Below are 6,719 nucleotides of genomic sequence, written 5' to 3' on the forward strand. Positions count from 1 at the left end.
GTCTATCCAAATAAAATGCAACATGGAAATTTGAAGAGAATTCTCATTGGCAACCCATTTAGGCTCTCCTTTTATTTGATAGACTAGTATGATAACTTACAAAACACTGTTTTGCTTTCTTGCTTTTGATAATACACACCCACACCATCCCTAGCTCTTCTTACCGCGACCACATTCAGTCAAATGCTTTATGTAATGAGGTTGGATTTCATGAGTTTAAATCTTCTCCTGTGTATTGGCCTTTTACATTCACCTCTGTTTCCTTAGTTGGTAAATACCTCACTCTCTATTTTCAGGATGCTTATACATTAGCCGACCTGCTAAAAAACAGGGATGCTGAAGATGACTCTACAAGGACAGATGGATCAGGACTCGACAGAGTTTCCCAGCAGGTGAGCTGTGCTTTGCTGGAAGATTCATTAAGGATATGCAAGCTGCTGTGAATGACAAGTGCACACCCCACAGAGTTGAAACCAGTGACTTCCTCCAAGAGCCACGGATGGTCTATAGGAATTGGCCAACCATATCGATGACTTCTTGGAACTGAACATTGGTGAGTTTCCTAATGCTGACCCTAAATCTTTCCCCATGGATCCCCATAGGCCGCCCCTTTCTCACCTTGGACTTTTTGTTCTTCCCTTCAGCCCAATCAGCCCTATGCCATATGACCTTCTGAGTGGAGAGACTCCTTAGGTCTTTCCCTTTGCCTAATTCCACTGACATGGATTAAACCCTTGCTACCTTCAGGTCTCCCCCTTGATTCTCAAAATCTTGTTCTGGATGTCAAAAAAGTGACCATATTCTAAATGACACCCTTGCTTCTCCTGGAAGCAATATGAATGCCTCTCACTAGGAAAGTCACAAACTAGCAAGTGGGAAGTAAATATTAGGAAGTTAAATATTTCAATCTGTGATCCAGATAGGTTTACATGAACACAAATTTAGCTTAATTTCCACCACAGCGAGTGTCACACAATATCACAAAATAACCAAAAATGTTAATGTCTATTATTATAGTGTCACTCTTAGTTTATCTTCTAAAGGTAGTGATTTTTATATTTTGAGATGAGTATATAGATTATTGGCTTAAATAGAAAGTTCTAATTAGAAGCTTCGAAACCTGTGAATTTATACAAGATTTTTAAAAATTTAAAAAATCTGAAGGTATTGAGAATTGTCTCAGAAATGATGCTTTTCCAGAGATTCACAATAAGTATGATATTAAATAAAATCATAATACTACCCTCTAAGTGGTAAGCATCAGCAAAATAAAAAAATATATATTTTTTCGATGTTTATTTAAAAGTGTGAGTTTTTACTGTGGAAGAATAATAAACCTAAAACCTGGGAAACTTTTTGCTAAAAGACTTTGACACAAAATGGTCTGTTATGTTCATTTTTGTAGCATCATTTAAAACCTACTGAGCACAATTTGAAGAATAATCACTAGAAATTTTTCCAAATAAAAAAAAAATAGAAGACTTTGCTGGCAGCAATTCAATAAAAATACAAATAGGCAAATAAAATATCTTTCAAAGTTAACTTCAAGGTCATTTTCAAAAATACCTTAAAAGATGAAGCTCATGTAACTGGAGAATATTTGATAGAGCCCGTGCTGTAGGCATGACTAAATCTATTTTGGATCAAAAAGAGGCAGCCAAGCTGAAAAAAGGTGCCCATATCAAACTTGGGGATTGGTAACCTGCATCAAGGACATCACTCATTGTTAATGACCCAGCAACCCACTGCATCATTTACGGAGAAACTCACCTCGAACAATATGCCTCCTGATTTCCTCTGTGTGCTCAATGGGGTGGGAAAAATGGAAACTTTTACTTAAGAAAAAAAAAAAAAAGGTCCAGTGATTTGAATATCTTTTTTCTAAAAACAATAGGAAGTGACTTTGAAAACTTACTACATACATGAACCCTAGCTTAATCTGGAAAACCACAAACCCAGATGTGCAGTAAGGGGACCACGGTGGTCTAACTCTGGTTTCAGTGATTATTTTTCTCACAGACAGGGGGAGAGAAAAGATCCAGCAAAGGGTCAGCCTTGCATATGATGAATTAATTCTTCTTTGTCCTCAGCGGTCAAGGATGTTTAACAGAACTGCTTTATCTAGAAGGAACTTTTTTTTTTTTTAAAGCTAAGTAATATCGATCAGTAATTGCAAGAAGAAACTCTCAAGGTTGTCACCATGTATGACAAGATCACAATCATTCCAACTCAAGAGAACACTGAGAGCTGAAATAAGAGAATTGCTGTGGGGATGATGAGTGTTTTGAGAATTTGACTTCAATTGAAAGTAATGATGTTTACGTCTTTGTTAAAGACAAGAATAACATCATCATTCATCATTCTTCACTGTAAAGAGTCATTTGATGAGCAAATGCCAGAGATAGTAAAAGTGAATGCCCAGTGGAGCCCAGAGCTGTCAGCGCTGTCCTATGACTCAAATGTACACACAACCTATAAGATCTCCAACAACGGTGCTGTGTACATACACTATCTTGAACTGTCTTGAATGTCTTGAACACTATGGGCATGTTTATTTAGTGATTCTTACAATACATCTTATGCATCAGTAAAAAAAAATAATAAGGTTGTGATCTGGGTCTACATATTTTATCTTTACACACATTTTTTACTGTAATACCAAGGGATATTTCTGGGTCACGGAACCTTCCTCAATTCAGTCTGTTTTGTATTTAAAATTCATAAACTCACTGTAATAGTATCTTATCCATCAACCAAGAAATATAAAAGACAATCTCTAAGTGTAAGCATTGGCATTTAAACATATAAATAATTTATACTAAAGCAAGCACAAATATATTATTGAGTAGAATGCAAAATTTGAAAGAATCATTAAGATAAAATATGAGAGCTATTATCTTTAGCGAGTCATCCAAAACACCCAGGACGTATTTCCCTCTTAGTTTAGGTCTATTTCGCAGAAGATCTTTTCTCAAGAAAAGATTTGGCATTATTTAACCATCTGCGAAATGTGTGTTTTCCCTGTATTTCCACGAAGCCAGCCACAGGAGTGACCAATGCTCTCTTAGTCAGGCTCCCCTGTGAACAGTGGTTTTGAAATAAGATGTTGATGTTTAGAAAAATCAATATTAGTTTTAAATGAATGTTGGAAGTCAAAAGTTAATGAATAAAAGAACAACATTGTGGATGTAGCCCAGTTTTGCTTACAGCATAAATATTGGATACTGTTTTGGGAGGAAATCAGTTCAGTGACTACTAACTGAATGACTTTGGCCAAGTTACTTAACCTGTCTGTAAAACTATTTCCTCATATATCAGAGGAGAATAATGTAATGACCTCCCGGGGATGCTTTTTGGAGACTGTCAGTGCCGAGAGAGGGAGTTAGTTCATCCCGGAGGTCATCCAAACTGAGGTGAGCTTGAGAAATTTGAGGTTAACGGGGCAGGCTGAGAACAGTAAAATGGAAATGAGCTTCAGGGGGGCCATGAAACCCTGAGGAGCCTGAGACTGAAGAGGGAACTGAACATGCAGCCAGTGGTGCCCATGAAATCAGTAATCATCAGGACATATTCCAGACAATTAAAATCAGAGATGACACAGCCTGTGGAATTCACAATCAGCAGAAGTAGGGGCCATCACCAGTGGCTAGATTTTTACATCGTTAAACACCCTAAAGTCACAGTCTGAGGTACTGGGGGTTAGGGCTTCAACACATGAATTTTGGGGGGCACCCAATTCAGCCCCCAGCAGACAGATGGCTTAGCCAGTGATGGCAACGACGAGTCATCAAAGACCTCTCATAATATATTATCCCTGCCCTACCTCCAACACACAGGCCCATATCCCATGTTTTCAAAAAGTTCTCAAACCACAGCCCTGAAAACCTAATCACTTGTTTACTAGATTTAAAATTAAGGCCGTTATAACTACATATCAGAGTTTCTTAACATGATGAGAAAAAAAGTATTTTTACAGTGAGTAGATGTATATTTGCAACCACATAAACTTGACATTTCGGTTCTGAGAGCAAACACATAATTTTGGTCCAGCTTCAAAAGTACTGAAAATTTCTTATGGGTTCCCATTTCTACTTTGGAGAGATGAGGTTGAGAGTCACTGTTTTAGTTATTAACCTTCTTAAAAGAAAATTTCTGGTGAGATTAGTTCCTATTGTCTCTTGACTTTTTGGTTATATGATAGCACTTCAAGCTGGCCTTTAGAAAATAGTTGGCCCACTCACGGCTCACAGATGTTTGGTGGGCAGGTGTGGTCACTCAGGGGCCTAGTCTTTCTTTTGGGAAAAACACTGGATTTTTTGGTGGAGGATCTTCTTCCCCCAGTGCACACAGGTCGGTGGAATTATGAAGGAAGGTACTCTGTTCTATTAAAGAGGTGGGCGCTTTAGCTAACCTGGGCCGACTGAACATTCTCTCTCTGAAACTTGCGTTTTAACCAAAATAAGAAAATACCGGTAAGATTAGAATTCATTCACCCAGTCGTTGCTGTGACTAAGAACCCAGGCTGTTTGGGTGCTTGTTCTCAAGCTTGGTTTCTCATCCTCTCATCTGGGAGCACTCCCATGACCTGCCTGCAAAGTCCCTCTTTTAATGTAAGTTATCCAGTGTTTGTTTCTGTTACCTGCAGGGGAGGGAAACAAAATCCATATTAATAAGATTTTCAGACAATTAATGTCTACGTACAGCTCTCCTGCTGCTTCTTTCAGTAAACCTCACCCCCCCCCCCCCCCCCCCCCCCCCCCCCGTTATGCCATCTGAGAATGCAAATACCTTTGCAAAGCTGAAGAACTCCTCAGGGTGAGGCATTAGCATGAATGGAAGAGATTGAATTGTATATGGCTCCTTCCTCCTGCAACTGAGAACCAGCTAACCATTTCGCACTGCACTCCTCAAGGATGGTTACCTCCCCAACTCATATAGGAGGAGAACCTCATTTATTCATCTTTGTATGTGCCTATGTATGTGCCTATGCCTCTCATCTATTCGGAGCCATTTGGTCCTTCCTAAGCACCTTCGGGATCAGCAGTGTTGTCCCAGGATCAGCAGTGTGGTCCCGGGACCAGCAGCATCAGCATCACCTGGGGAAATGTTTAAAAAAAAAAAAAGGTAAATTCTCAGTCCCTACTCCCAGACCTGCTCTGTCAGAAACTCAGGGGGTGGGACCAGCTGTCTGTGTTTCACCAGCCCCCCCCCAGGTGATTCTGATGCTCACTGAAGTTTAACTACCTTTGGGCGAGGTAAAGGCTCGAACTGGAATGGGATTCCGTACCTCCATAATAGACTTGACATTTCTCTCCGTGAGAGAACATAAGAAATCCTTAAAGGCCTCGCTCTAGGTGTCTTGTCCTCATTGGGCCACAGACCCTCCTTCTCCCTCTCTACCCCCAGCCCTTCTTTGACTGCTGCTTCAAGAAGAAAGAGGAATGGTCATTAGAGAAAAGCAGGAGGTCTGAAAATAGAGCGGTATGGTCATTTATGCGAAGCCTTCAACCCCATTTCCGACTATGCGATTGTTTTATTTGCCCCAGAGGCACTACTTCTCACACATTTGGCTCCTCTCTTTAAAAGGAACACCAACTAATCATTTTCTTGTGCTCCAATGCACTACTTTCCCAAGTATTCTTTTTAAATTGAGTGAAAATTAAACCTAATACGCACGGTTCCATAATAACATTTCTTTTAATGAGACCCATGTTCTGATGGAAAGGACTGCCCTACTAAATTAAAAGTAGCGAAATATATAAAACACATAATCTAGCACATGAAACCCAAAACCTAATTTATTCATTCATTTCACTAGACAACGTGACGAAGCCTAACAGGAACGTGATCAAATGAAGCTGCTTCCTGCCTCCTTCTGCGGTTCCCCTTTCCGACTTGGAAAAGGTCAGCGTGAGAAAAACTTGTCCTTAACATCTACTTCCCAGTAAAGCAAAACCAGTGAAAGCAAATATTTTCCATGTCCTACTAATCTGAAAATCTAATTGTAAATTAAAAAAAAAAAAAACCCTCTTCATTAGATGAAATCTTTTTAACTTCACATGCCTTCAACTTAAAAAAAATTATTTTTAGCAAGGCTGGGATGAATTCCAAGTAATTTGAAAATCGCTATCAGAATAGTACTTTAGTTATAGGTTAAAAAACCAGGCACATAATCTTCAGTGTTTTATGAGGTTATTAATTTGAATTATGGAATTCTAATTGCCTTGGAGCTTGCCCATAAACCACTGCTCTCCTCCGGCAGGATGGAAAAGAACACAAAGTATTCCCACCAGGAAGCTTGGAAGCTTGTCAGAACCTACAAATGTTTCTCAAACTTCATGGTTTCTTTCAAGGCTTTGGATATTTTGCAAATCCTCTGATCAAAAGGTAACCATGAACCTGAGACGTGTGTGTGTGTGTGTGTGTGTGTGCGCGCGTGTGTACGTGTTTCGCTTTTTCTCAGCATGCCTTATGCACATTGAAATGCTGACAGTTCAAGAGGCCAGGACCATGTCAACTCCTCCAATAACTGAGGTGTGCTTGTTTTATATTGATAACTAACTGAACATTATTTGATGTGTTTGTGTGTATGTGTGTGTTTGCACGCATCCATGTGTTTATTTGTATGCATGTGAAAGCATACATGTGTATAAGCATTTACTTTGCATGTGTATAATTAAATACTCCTGCAGTTCCAGTTTTTATTGCAGCCCTACAAA

General features: G+C 39.3%; 1 long non-coding RNA gene across 1 annotated transcript; it reads left to right on the forward strand.

Annotated features, from left to right (window-relative positions):
- Nucleotides 1–334: 334 nt before the first annotated feature.
- On the forward strand, nt 335–6,341 carry LOC117796924. Its single transcript, XR_004621631.1, has 3 exons — nt 335–553; nt 5,819–5,904; nt 6,263–6,341. It is a non-coding gene; the product is annotated as an uncharacterized LOC117796924 (long non-coding RNA).
- Nucleotides 6,342–6,719: the final 378 nt, after the last annotated feature.

The sequence above is a fragment of the Ailuropoda melanoleuca genome, chromosome 17, assembly GCF_002007445.2.
Source record: "Ailuropoda melanoleuca isolate Jingjing chromosome 17, ASM200744v2, whole genome shotgun sequence".
NCBI classification, from domain to species: domain Eukaryota; kingdom Metazoa; phylum Chordata; class Mammalia; order Carnivora; family Ursidae; genus Ailuropoda; species Ailuropoda melanoleuca.